The sequence below is a fragment of the Schistocerca americana genome, chromosome 8, assembly GCF_021461395.2.
Source record: "Schistocerca americana isolate TAMUIC-IGC-003095 chromosome 8, iqSchAmer2.1, whole genome shotgun sequence".
In the NCBI taxonomy this organism is placed as follows: Eukaryota; Metazoa; Arthropoda; class Insecta; order Orthoptera; family Acrididae; genus Schistocerca; species Schistocerca americana.
This window is the reverse complement of record NC_060126.1, coordinates 489,477,710-489,492,905: the sequence shown is the minus strand read 5'-3', so window position 1 is coordinate 489,492,905 and position 15,196 is coordinate 489,477,710.

The window sequence follows — 15,196 nt, the reverse complement described above, 5'->3', positions numbered from 1 at the left end:
TTCTAATGACAATCCATATTCACTGATTCCTGAATCATCTCTGTCTTACTGTCCTATCCCTTTGTTTTGAGCTACTGCCTCACAAACCTCCTGCTTATCTTCGGTAGACATGTTTGGTTTATTTTTAATGCACAGGCAAGTAATATAAAATAACCTCTAGTAACCCAAAACACTCCTAATTACCACTAAACTAATCAAACAGTAACTGCAGTATCTTAAGTTAATCCCAAAATTGATACAATACGTATGAGTACTGAACATAACGACTCTCCAAACCTAATAATTTCAAATGTCAATTTTCACATACACAGCTTATGTAAAATGTTTTAAATAAGACAAATCACACCATTCATTAAATATATAAATGTAAAATCTCCAAAAACAATTAGCATATCTGTATAATCACCATTTAGACAGCGCAGTATGCATAAATAAGTATGCTATATTTCAGAATATGTTTCGCAAACTTTTCGGAAATTACTGTAATTGGGCACTTGTCCTAAGGTAAAACACAGTTTAAAACTGTTTATTTATCGTGAAGACAGTATACTGCAATCTAATGTTATGCTAACCAGTTGTCTTCACTCACCAACTGACGTTACCACGAGTCACGATGTTTTGACGTTTGAAGTGGGCGTGGCGCTGTACTGCCGCCTGAGCCGCGTGAAGTCGCACTGAAGATCTGGGGCGAGTCGTCGTAGTTCTCAGTCGGTCACTCTGTGGCGCTGCAGGCGGGTGTAGTTTGTAGTTTGGCCGCTAGATGCCGGGTTGGCGCTCGGTGTCTCGAAGTCGCGCTGGTCGCTGCCCAGTGTAGTGCGTCTGGGTCTGACCTACTCCTTGCACAGGTAGTTGGGATGATGTGTGAAATCACCTCGCGGATCGAAGCTCTTTGGCGCAGCCGCTGCACGGATCTGCGTGACGTCATTCAACAATTGCGTCGCCACATAAATTGTCGCCTGCATAACAGTTTATGGGTCGACATGAAGTTGCTCGATTTTCGTCATTCAAAGAGCAATTTCGGTCATAACATTACTATTAAACACTTCTTTAAAAGCTTTCATGACGAATTCTTCGCTCGTTTTGTTGTGGTAATGTTCACACGTGTCTTTCATTAGTGTTCACTTTTCACAGTTTCGTGCGGATCTACGCGTTTGCACATTATAACACAGTTTATTGACACTATTACTCTTATCTAATATGGCGAGAAAAACAGTTTATTCCCAATCGTAAGATGCTATTACTTCGTATTGTTCAAAATGCACTGTTTCTTGTCGCGATTTTAAAGTTTATACTCTGTCTTGATCCGTAATTGAAAAATATTTTCTCGCGTTAAGCAAGATAAAATTGCCTATTGTTCTTTACGATTCGTCCAAAGATTGCACTCGTCCTTTCACGGTAAGCCAAGGTGTAACACCTCCGTTTATTTATCCCGACCTGATCTGATCGAATAGCAGCCCAATATTTATTAGTAATATGACCGTGTACCTAAGGAGACTGGTAATCGGAATTGACTGCTACGGAAGTTGTTACTTTCCAGTTCGTCCTGTTCAATACTGTAATAATGAAATGTCTGGTAACAAGAAAAACACCAACACAGTTTCACTAATCACGGACCTATATTCTTCTCAAAAACACAAAAAAGGAGACAGCCACTGCCTTCGACATACATATCTAATTACGGCTAATCTCAGCACAGGCTTCTTCATTTTCCATTATCGGCACACGCTAATCCATCACTGCATCCAACACTGCAATCCAACACTGCAATCCAAGGTGATGCCGGCGCAGTAGACGCGAAACCAAATATCAGCCCTAGCAATGTCATTGATCACTTTCGTAATAATACCTTCGCGGTATTATTCTAGTACAAAGGGGTATATGCACGGCGATGGCGACTCCCTTCTCCATTAAAGCCTTACATTTCAACAAAGACCTCCACACACCTCTACCCGCAACATGGCACTCGCTCAACTCCACACTCGCTCTCGCAACACGACACAATCGATTGTTCGCCATATCGACCTGTGCCGAGTGCAAATTTATAGTAAGGGCCTACGGACCCCTTACGAACTACCTGACTCAGAAGCAGCGGCTCCGGTAACGAGAACCGGCAATGGCGTGGAGAAATGTGTACCGATCAGATGCCCCTCCATACCTCCATATCCGCATCGAGTCCCGCCCCCCCCCCTCCCCCCCCCCCCCCGTCATCCCCGAATGACACCGCTGTCGGTCGGCACAGTTATGCCTTCAGAGGCCTGTTCGGATGCAGAGTTATAACACAGTGGAAGCCATTTACAATTGAGGAAACTTGAAATCAAACAGTAAAATAGTATTATCGGTGTTTCGGTTGTAATGTTCAGTTCAGAGACTGGTTTCATATACCTCTCCACTATAGCTCGTCGTGTTATGCATAACTGCTGCAGCCCACATCGGGGTGGGGTATATCTCCTCACTGAAGCCAAATTTTGTGCTCTCTCCACAAATTTTACTCTTCTACTATCTCCTCCATTACCAAACTGAGTATTGCTTGCTACCTCAGAGTGTGTCCTGTCTCTCTACCACTTCTGTAAGTCAAAGTGTGGTATAAATGTATTATATATCCGGTTCAGTTCAGTTCATCTCCTTTAGTTTTCCAGCCGAACCGTGTAAGCTTCAGCAGTCCTATAAAATGGCACAAATGAAAATGATTCCATTTTTACGCCGACATTTGAAATCCTTAAAATGCATATGGACTTTCGTAAAAGATTTTCATTATTTTTCTCGCAGAATAATAATACCTCTTGCTTATTTCCCTTTCTTTCTTTACAGTCTACACAACAGGGCTTGGGTTACAAGCCAGTATCGCTCATTCCTCCATTTCATAATTTACGTATACATACATTCTTTGGAAACCACGTGAGGTCCATCGAAAAGATTACTTGAGATTGACAGTAATCAGCTTGAAACCTGAAACAGGTAGCAGTGAAATTGTGGTGGAAAATTTAAGTGTATATCGAAAGGGTAGGATAATAGGAAATGCGGGTCGTGTATTTCTCCCAGTAGACAAGAAAGTCAAATCCATAGAGATAGAAACTGAGGCTGCATGTGAAACTACTTGCGTAACAACAGGCAGCAGGGGTGGGCACAATATGGTAACTGGATCGTTTTATGGCCCACCAGACTAATATCCTGATATAACCGAAAAGACTTACAGAAATGTGGATTGAATCCAATATTTAGTGTAGATTTTCGCAGAAGGCATTTCGAAACGTGTTTCCTTGTAGCAATGATCTCTCTCTCGTACTTAGAGTGGATTTTTATGTAAAAAATCAGCTATAGCTATAGTAAATTACAAAACAACAGCCAGTACAATGATGCTAATTTTGTTGTTTAGCATAGAAAACTTGATGCCGGCCATTAATTGCAGTATATTGGATAGCATTGTCACGTGGGATAGCACTCTGTCACACACACAGGAATAAAGCTTTTGCTGTAGTGTTTACCATGATGCCATATACTGTAATGTAAAATTATCAAACTTTTGTATTCTCTACCATTTTTCAGAATAAGCTATGATCTCATAAATACTGCAGTATCAAAGTGTCTCACTCACTATTTTATATTCTGCTGACAACGGTCTTCTCACCACACCACAAGACACTACACTTACAAATAATCACACCCTAACCCTCTCACTGCAGAATACAATTCTAGAAAGGAGAAGAAATTGATTATGAGGAATGGAACCCTGCAGCTATTCGCTGAGAGCAACTGCGGCCGCACGGAGTTGCCGCTCGGTTTGACGCGCCATGGTACGGATTGCGCCTGAGGTTCGAGTCCTCCCTCGGGCATGGGTGTGTGTGTTGTTCTTAGCATAAGTTAGTTTAAGTAGTGTGTAAATCTAGGGACCTACGACCTCTGCAGTTTAGTCCCTTAGATATTCGAACACATTTGGGCAACTGCGCATGATTCTACACCAGTAGATGATAGTTTGTGTTTGATTTATTGGTTCTTTTTCTTAACAGCTGCGCAATAATACGGCTTGACTGTATTGTTGAGCCATTTAGTACCTTTAGCAGTCAGCTATTTGGTAGATATTCATGTGTGTAGGGTGGTAAAAACACAAGCTGCCTTAAAGATATGTTATGATGAACCAATAATCTAATATACCTAATCGCTTATGTAAATTCACAACGGCCAAATGTTTAATGTAAATGCATTATACAGTGTCGATGTTTCTTGAGTGTTTACAAAAAATGTCCAATACTTTGTTGGCAGATAAAAGGACCATTAATGATGCTAATATTGACTACAACTTTTCAGTCAGTGAATTCACCTGCAACACTAATATTTTTTGTTGTTGTAAGATTAACAAACACTCAGAAGTGTCTATCATGAGTTAATATCTATTTCCATTATACGTAAAATGCTACAACAAAACACACACTGTAGTGTCGAATATCTCACGCTGGCATTTTATTTTTAACTCTACCTCTCACTACAGTCCACATGGATGGCGGTGGTTAAGCAATCTTTAATGCAGAGCACTAAGATATTTGTTTTAAATTTAAGTGTACTTCTGCAAGCATGGTCGTATTTACATGTCCATTTAGTCTTTTTTTTTGGCTGGTTCTTTCATGTTTTGGTTTATCTTATCAATTTTTACCTGTAGTTAACATTTCGTCCAACCAAATTGCCATCTTTATTGCAAGTTTTAAGATTTGCTTCCCCTTGATTAATATTTTAATGCTATGACATAATTATTTTATAATATCGAAATATCTTACCATGGTGTATGTATGACACAAATATGGTGTATTTTCAGTGTACATGTGGCGTAATTCGGGCGTAATTGTGGCTGAATAGTGGCGTATAGGCCTGTGTAACATATTTCATCAGTCTAACGCTGACGTTAAACCTATGTTACGTCATTGCAATGCTATGCATACGCCGCGTATGCAGTGGTGTGATGCAATCAAACCGTTTGGATACTTTTGGACAGAAGTTATTAAATTTGTTATAACAAATACCGTAGCAATGAGCTTCATTGGAGAGCATATTGCACGAAAGCCGTGCGAGCCCTTTCATTCTAGATTTTCACAAAAGCCCCTGCTTTCATAAACAGTGCTAGGACGCCATTGTTATCTGTACTGTGGATGTATATTATCTTTGTGATTATTTCTATGTAACCGTGACTAAATGCTAACAAAAACAGTATTCACAATACACTTGCTGTACTCTGCACCAGTCACCCCCCACGTAGTTGTGTAATTTATGATGCAGATACCATCAAAGATGAATAGGAGGCAGCGCCCATGCCAACACCTCAGTAGTAGCAGTGTTGAAGCTGCACATGGCTTAAAGAAAGCCATGACAGCAACTTTGTATCTCGCTACTAATAGCAGAGATCTTAATTTGTTAAGACAGTTCCCAACTGCTAACACAAACATTCGTTGTAAGGTAGCAATGTATATTAAAAAAGTATATGGAGCACAACAGTCATCCTTTCCTTTCAGAGTTTATTAAAGCAAATCTAGATTTCGGCTAGTTCCTATCCATTATCAACGCACTAGTTCATAGATTCAATACATGTCCAAGTACGTCGGTCCCCTGTTGTTTAGGCTTCTGTCACAGTTCATTCAATACTGATGTACATGATGGAGGGAGTCTATCTTTTTTTTAAATTTATATATACAATTATTTACAATCATTGATCTGTAGCACTGTATTTCATCATATGATGGCTCATACAAGCTTTAAATTCAACCTGTACCGAAGTGAGTCGAACAGGCACAAACACATACACTGAAATACCGTTCACAAACTTCTTCATAAACGACCCTGCTTTTATAAACAGTGCTAGGACGTCATTGATATCTATACTTTGAATGTATATTATCGCTGTGACGATTTCTAACTAAGCATGACTAAATGCTGCCAAAACAGTGTTTAAGTACCCTTGTTGTACTCAGCACCAATCACCCCCGTCCCATACTCCGACAAAGAAGAATATTAATATAGGCAGCAGCCACGACAGCACCTGACAAGCAGCAGTATCGAAGCTACACACAGTTTAAAGGAAGTGCTTTTTAAACTACATGTATGTACATATGTATGTATGTAAACAAACTGTTAGAGGATTATGTAACACAGCATGTCAGGATAACTGCAGATCATTCTGCGCCAACATTTACAGAGAAGTGAGTGGTTTGTCATCACAGGAATGTATAGCTGTTTGTGGGATGGCAGTTTCTACTTATTGGTGCTATCACGTGTGGAAGGTTCATTGTTAGTGACAGTACAAACACATTTAACCAATAATTAGCTATTACCCATAAACAACTTTGTAACTGTGTTGGTTGTTACTAGTAACTTGCAGCATTCATTGACGTTTACGTAGTGATCGGTATACTTACGTGTGCACAACATCTTTTCACCCTTTGTTTCGCAGCTGCGCCCTCTCATATTTCCCAATATAAATCCTGATCAAAATTGCTATGCCACAGCCACTTTTTTTACTGCAGCTGACGACATCATATGTCACCCTGCTTTATACATTTAATTATGCGACCGTCCTGTGCCCGACTTGTCCAAATAACACAAGTTTTTGTAGAGTATCCTATTCAATATTGCTGGCAACAGACATATTCGTACATAATGCTCTCACAAAAGTATTTTCGCACTTTTTACCCGCTTGTAATAGCTTTGGTCATGTGGTTTTATTATACCTTACTCTCACACTACAATAAATAACGTCTAATAATTAGGAATGGACGTCAATATCACTGTTCTTTAAAAAGCATCCACCTATGTCACTTCTAATTACTTCTGGACACACTTTTCTTATTTTCACCCCTCATTGTCATATGGTGTCGTATGTTGGGGCAGCTTGTAAAACCAAGTTAAATTTTTCCAGGTTTATTGAAAATTATTTTTGGTGTGAATTATACATCATACTGTCAGTGTACTTTTCTCAATATATCCATTTTAACGAAAAATGTCGTTAGCATTGTAACAATTTTCGGAATCTGGAACCTGGTTCACGGGATCAGTATTACGCAAAACCTCCATGGAGGCTAAAATCCACACTTTCCCATACAGAAAGTTTCCATTATTCACAAAACACGCAGGTTCAGTAATTATCCACCCATTATTGAAAGTTTACCTGTTAACAGAGCAAAATTTCAGAGCATTCGTAAAGATTTATTTACTGCTATGTTATTCCTCCTCATTGATGAAATTCTCAATGGGATCAACTGATGTATATATTATTAACTATATGAGATAAACGTGGTATTTTTACCTTCATCTTGCACAGCTTCAGAGCAGTGTATCTATTCCGATGTAATCTGAGTCCACTCTTCATTGAATGTCACATTATGTGCGGACAATGAGCTGTATATGGGTGTATTGAATGTACCTATGATTGAATTTTAATTTAATTTTATACAGTGTTTGAACCTTCTTAAACTGTTACTGAATGGAACAAATACTTCACAGCCACATACTGTTCAGAAAGAGTCGTAATTGAGTCGAAATCGATTATGTGACTAAAACCACACATAAATGGCAACAGAACTATTTAATTTGATTAAAAGAGGGTGATGGATCTGTATTTTAAAAAATAATCATGACTATTTTCATGTGTGTTTTACAATATACAGTGTACGAATCCCATGATGGTTTTTACAAACATGAGTTAACATTTTAGGTTAAAATTAGGTAATAAGGAACTTCCCATTCCTAAATCTGTGGACAAAGAGTTTGTCTGCATTTTATATGTATATGAAGATAAGACTGTTTTTTAAATACATTATGACAGAGTGTCAGCTTAGAACTGGACTGTCATTCGATTTGCACATAATGTAATAAGTGAATCCAGAGCAGCTGATTTTTAATAAAATTTGAAACTAACACCGAATCATAGTTCCGCCTTCTAAAGTAATTCTAGTCGTCCTAAAAGATTCAGAATAGTGGAAGGAAACTGCTCTCTGGCGACTGCAAGAAAATGATGACGTTGATGTCATCCTCTCATTGTAAGCCGATATAAGAAAGAACTTTGAGATGAGGATCACGTTTTCTATTATGAGTCTACTGCTCAGTGCTGAATCTCTCTGCTTACGAACTATAATGTTGGTGAACAAAGGCATGCTACTCTACATTGCCATTGCATTTTGCTCCCTTCTTCTCGTCCCTCCCTATTCTAACTCCTTCCTTTCTCCCACTTACTCTCCCTCCCCTCTCTCGAACCAATCAAACTTCCTATTATGTCTCTCTATTTAATCTTTTCTACGCCTCTGTGGTTTTCTGTATCTCCCTCACACAAATTTTCACCTCCTACAGCCTGTGTTAGCTCCCCTTACCATCTCTATGAGATTCTCCTTTTTTATCTGGCTACTTCTCTCTCCTGCTCCTGCATATCTTTGTGGATGTGAGCACATACAAATGTGTAGATGTTACACAGTGAGCATACTAATTCTTTCCTGGATGAATGCTCAAAAGAAGCTTGGTGATGGCTCTTTATTCAAGTGTAACTGGTTTCATTGAGATTTACGCTTGTATTAATAGTGGAGCATGCAATTCAGCAACAAGCCAATGAAAAAGGACGATAGTTTCGAAAACTGAGAAGTGAAAAATGAAAAAAATCCCTATGGTGTCACAGGCAAAAATTTATTCAAACAAACTGGACACATCCTTTCACATAAATGAACCAGAACATGTTATAGAATGAATCATCTGCTGGCAGACACTGCCTGAAGAGCAGTCGACAGCACTGGGATTGCTGCCCTATTAGACTTCAAGGGATTAGCCACGGCATGGTGATCCCTGATTGGTACAGCGAACTCGGTGATGGTATCTGTTGTTTCTGTTCACACTGGGGTTGAAGCTGTTGCCGCCAAAATTCACCCCATGCACTCCACTCACCCCGGTGTCACGCCTGTCCCTAGGTTGGTGCTGCTCGATCCCATGTGGCCATAGGCTGGTGATGGTACTGGCTGACACCTCAGAGGCGCTGACGGCGGCCAGGACACACAGGATCACCAAGGCGTACACCTGTAGGCCAACAAGTACATTCTTGAGGGTGACTCATATTAGACGTCGACAGAAGAGAAGCGAATGGTTAGCGACGTCATTATCAAACAGTTGTTTGTTTTCGCTAGACAGAAAATGAACTCAACATCACTTGGCCTTACCCCACTACAGGTACGTCAAAGGGGGCTTATGAGATACCATCCGTGAAATACAGAGTCGTACTCTAGTATCAGAATAGCGGAACAAGCGTGTGAAATCTTACTGGACTTAACTGCTAAGGTCATCAGTCCCTAAGCTTACACACTACTTAGCCTAAATTATCCTAAGGACAAACACACACACCCATGCCCGAGGGAGGACTCGAACCTCCGCCGGGACTAGCCGCACAGTCCGTGACTGCAGCGCCTCAGACCGCTCGGCTAATCCCGTGCGGAACAAGCAGTCAATAATTTTATTGCCGGCAAAAGAACACTTCGTTGCAGATTTTGTTTACAAAGTTCGTTTGGTAAACTACGTTAAAATGTAACAAGGAAATGTTTCGTCCAAACAATTCGCAATGTCGGCGTCTACTAGTCAGCGAAAATACATACACAGACAAACAATTCAGACAACATTTATAAGTAAATACACTGAGCATGTTTATGTTAGCCATTGTATTTCTTTCATTCTAAATACCGAATAACGCCAAAAACAGATGTATAGTTTTCCTATTGTAGAACTGACATTTTCAATTTTGAAAGAGGTTATTTGTTGAAAATTGATTGATCCTTTCATTTTATTATCTTCATACGATATAGAATTTTTGTCTGTCCAGAATCTGCATGTATAATATAGTCGTATCTTGGTTATCAGTCGACGACATAGCATATCCAATGTAGGATGGGAGATTGTGTTTATTTACCTGCATCTACTATCTTGCAGATACAGGATGAGTCTTTGGTGATGTTAAAAACGTCCAGGGATGATGAAGAAGGGTAAGTGTATTAATTTTAGGTAAGGACCGTGGTCTCGAAACAACTAGGTAGAAAGTTCTAAGCGAGAATCTATGTGATACTACTTACAATGCAGTACAAGTACTGATACAGTTGTTACTAAGATTGTAGGGTAGGCAACTTTCAAAGGTGTTATTATCGATCGAAACAAGAAAAGAATGCCCTATAATCATGGCCTCTAAGGTGTGTACCTTAAAGGATATGAGCAGTTTATTTTCACTGCTTTGAAACACCTATCCTCTATTGAATAAGCGCCCATAGCTATTAAGGAATTGGTTTTGGAGCCTATATTTCCTGGGCGTTTTTCTTGTTTTCGTCGATACTACGAAGCCCAAATGTGCGGATTTCATAGAGCTTGCAGTATAAGTGCTTTGTTTCGCATTACTGAAGATGAAAAAGTGCTCATAGTTTATAAGCCAGGCATATTATAGCCTTTCTTACCAGGCAGTTCTTCTAGCTTTTTGTATTCCACTGTCAGGACCAGGTCGTTCCCAGCCCGGGGTCCTGCATCTCAAATTGATACACTTACCTTTCTTCATCATTTTTGAAAATTTGCCACATCATCGACGAATCATCCTGTATTTGTACATGAGAGTCGTACAGTAACATAAAAACTTCGTACACTGTTTAAGCCATGACGTTGAATGATTACGAAGATACGATGCTATTATGCTTACGGATATGAGACTAAATGTGGGAGTACGTGAATTATAAAATCATTTTATTATAAGGCACAGCGAATGTAAAACAAAAGCAATAATATCATCGCGTGGCCCTAAAGGATGCTTGATGGGTCAAAAATGTCGTGACATTGGTCAGAGCTCCTGCCGGATTGTCCGTCAGTACCCCAAGGAAACTATGTCCTCCACATGATTCGTGGAGAGTACGGGAATACAAGGAGAGTACAACTACTCCGTGCCTGAATAACGTCTCCATTTAAAAGAGGATCAATACACCATAATGCCCAGAGCAATGGTACAGAATCTAAAAGTATTTCATTATAATCTCAGTGGTAAGTTATGGAGCCACTGATATTGCTTAATGTCCCCATATGAAATGAAACCAACACATGGAACCAGTAATAGAGTAGGCGATGAGAACTCTTATATCTGTTGACAGGTTAGGGGACTTTATATAAAATTATAACATAGTACTCAGGAAATGTTACGAAAATGTAATCTACTTCTCGCGAAGTTGGTATTCGATGTTTAATGTGCAAGAATATACTGCATACATCATACAGAGAAAACTAGAAGAAGGTAAAAGATTAGGGTCCGTTGGAAGTGTAGGGACCGAGGCTAATTTTCTCGGCTCTTGCATGGGATTAGATTGTGAAACGAAATCGCTAATATTGTTGTGAAGTATCCACAGCGATGTAAATGTATAGTGAATTGTGTTACATGCATGTACGTGTATGTGTATCTTGTGCGTTAAAGGCAACGTCGGGTGAGTATATAAATAGACTAGAACGAAACTTCTCACAAGGGAACCTCCCCATCGCACCCCCCTTAGTTATAAGTTGGCACAGTGGATAGGCCTTGAAAAACGTAACACAGATCAATCGAGAAAACAGGAAGAAGTTGTGAGGAACTATGAAAAAAATAAGCAAAATATCTGAGGGGGGTTCGATGGGGAGGTTCCCTTGTTAGTGGATTAAAAGTGTGTGGCGATCGGGGTCTTGAACTAAAATCTTGTGTTTCGCCGTGAGTGCTCTTATGGAACCATCCAGACAATACTCAGTACCCGCCCACACAATATCCGTTCTGCCAGGAAATCTCCCCTACTTACTGATTTTCAAATAAGCTCCCTTTCATACCCTGCAGGACTAGCACATTTAGAAGAATCTATTTCGTGGAGAAATGGATTAGCTAAATCTCAATTATTGTTTCTAGAACGAAGTAAGTAGCAGTAAAAAGAGCAATAAAGACTAAAAGAGAGCTTGTGGACAGAACACAATATAATAAGTACATAGTGATCATAGATGTGTTATGTATTGAGACATGAAACCCTAAGAGATAGCTAAATATGAACTCTTACATTAGAGTAATCGATATGGTGATGGCCTTATAAATGTTAAAAACAAAGAAGTGCTATCAGAAGGACTGTCTCTATAAAACCAGAGGGATTTTCCAAAACTGAGACATAGCAGTAACAAGTCGTTGCATGCTTACGGCCTTCATGTTGGTTAAGATGAGGATGTGCGGCCACGAGGTCTATGCAGAATGCTGGTGGATCGCTCGTGTGTCTTCACCTGGAGGCGTCCGCTCTTTTATACTCTTTCGGCCTCTGGCACAGACCTTGGAGTGCTGATCTGTCGCTCTGGCGGTGATCTGAAAAGGGCGGAGGGGGGAAGGCCGAGTAGTCACCAAGATGAGCTTTACTTTCCACCGTCCCAGCTGCGCCGCGCAGAGTCCGTTCTGGTGTCCCACGCAACATCGCTTGCGGCTTACGCCGACTTCTAAGAAACGTGATTTAAGAACTCCATACGTCCCTATGCAGCATTGCAAGAGGAATAACCGAACAAGGCTGCGGTCAAAATGGATGTGACCCCAGTGGGAAGGAAATGCAGAAGCTGGAGCAGCTACTTGAAATCTGTACCAGTATTCAGATTTGTGTTCAACAAAAAATTATTTGTGTGTAACTTTATATTCGCTGAAGCCTCGCCCTTCTCAGTCGACTTAAAAGCTGTTTCCTATTATTTTATATTTAACTACTTCTTTAACCATTCTGTTTTTTCCCCCATGGGCTGTTGACAATATGTGTCCGCTTTATATATTCATGCTTTAATTTTTTCTTCGAGCATTATAGTCAAATATGAATTTTCTCACTAATAATATTGGTTTATATTTGATCTCAGTTTCATTTCTTTAACATTCCTTAAAAATCTCATGCCAGCAGATTGCATTTTTCTGTTGTCATTCTAAGTAGAGTATTCGTCTGTGTTTGATACTGTAGGCCTACATACCGCTTTGTAAGATGTTAGCTTTGTATTCTCCATTCTCTTGTCAACTATCGTTACTATTGTACCATAATCTTCTTGAAACTTTTCTAATTTATTTGTGACCTCCTTTTAATATATATTACGAATACCATAGGCTACATAACTCCTCTTTGATTGTTCGACCATGAAATCCAAGTTCTCTCATCTCCGACCTAGTTGTCACAGTACTTGCAGTGGATCCCGATGCTTCTTGGAATTCCTGTGTGATGGTCTGTATAGATGTCTGCCTCTCACATATTACGACCGTCTGCAACTGTCGGCGGTCTCTGCCAGTCAACAGACGAGGACGGCCTATACGCTTTTGTGCTGTACATGTCAGTTCACGTTTCCACTTCACTATCACATCGGAAACAGTGGACCTAGGGATGTTTAAGAGTGTGGAAATCTCGTGTATAGACTTACGACACAAGTGACACCCAATCACCTGACCACGCTGGAAGTCCGTGAATTCGACGGAGTGCCCCATTCTGCTCTCTCACAATGTCTAATGACTACTGTGGTCGCTGATATGGAGTACCTGACAGTAGGTGGCAGCACAATGCACCTAATATGAAAAACTTAAGTTTTTCGGGGTGTCCGGATACTTTTCATCACATAGTGTATGTCAGCACACTATAAGAATGTTACAAAACACAGCATGCCAGGATAACCATCGATCACTCTGTCCCACACATTAACAGACAAGTGGTGTGTCATCACCAGAGCGTATGACTGTTTGTCAATTTCCAATTTCTACTTACTGATGCTATTCTGCGTGAAATTTCTTCTTTTATAATAAATACTCGTGCATTTAATTAACCATTACCAATTACCCAACTTTTGTTTGTTGTCAATGGTACAGTGCGACGTTTGTTGATGTCTCCTTAGTGACTGCTGTACTTACTTGTGTGGAACATCTGCTCACGCTTTGTTTCACAGCTGTGTCTCCTTATCCAAATAATATAAGTTTTCGTAGAACTTTCTATTCGATGTTGCTGGCAACACACTTATTCGTATATGATGCTCCCATGACAGTATTTGCACACTTTGTATTCGCTTTTACTGGCATTAGTCATGTTCTTCCAATACGTCTATGATGATTCTATTACTGTCGCGTTGTAGTAACTAACGTTTAACACTTAACAATAGATGTAAATACCGTTTTTCCCTTAAAAGCAACTTACTACATCACTTTTAAATACTTATGAACACACTTTGCTTACTTTTACTCCGTTATGTCATTTGGTGTCATATGTTGGGGCAACTTGTAAAACCAAGCTAAATTTTTCCAGTTGTTATAGGAATTATTTTTAATGTAAATTCTATAAGTTTACTTTGAAAGAACTGCTTATCAGCGTACTACTTCTTATTACGTCAACGATTTAATGTTATTTGTCATACATATTGAAACGCATTTTGAAATCTGGAAGTTGATTCACAGATTAAAAACTGGGGATAACCTTGAATAATAAAAAAATTCACTCCTTATGATATAGAAAATTTCCATTACACCAAATCACGCACATTCAATAGTTCTCCACCACTAATAAAAAGTATATATACCAATGGAGAAAAGCTTCGTGAGATTCCCCCAAAATTAATTGACTGCCAACTTATTCCAGCCCATCGATAAAATTATGATTGGTGCCACTGATGTATATATTATTAACTGTATGAGATGCATAATTATTCTGTTTTACCTGAATGTTGCGTGACTTGAGTACATTGTCTCTATTCTGATCTAATCTCAGATGACTCTTGGCTTGATCTCACGTTCTGCAGGTCCGTGTGCTCTATATGAGTGTTGTGTACATCCCTATGATTGTTTTTTAATTTAATTTGCAACACTGTTTGAATGCTTAAACTGTGACTGACGGGAACAACTACTTCTATTCTCACAGACTCTTAAGAGAGAATCGTGAATCAGTCAAATCCGATTGTGTGACTAAAAGAACGAGATTATTAGCCACTTGACGGTTTAATTTGCTTAATGGTAGGTGGTGCAACATTATTTTTAAAATTTCACTACTATTTACATATGGGTTTAAGTACTACACAAATTACACGGTGCTTGTTGCAGACATGAATTAGTATTCTCAAGTACAGTAGCTGATGAAGCTTACTATGGTACACCAAATAAACAAGAAAGGGCTTTTCCATAGCTAAATCTGTGGATGAAAATTTGTCAGTATTTTCTCCATATATTATGACA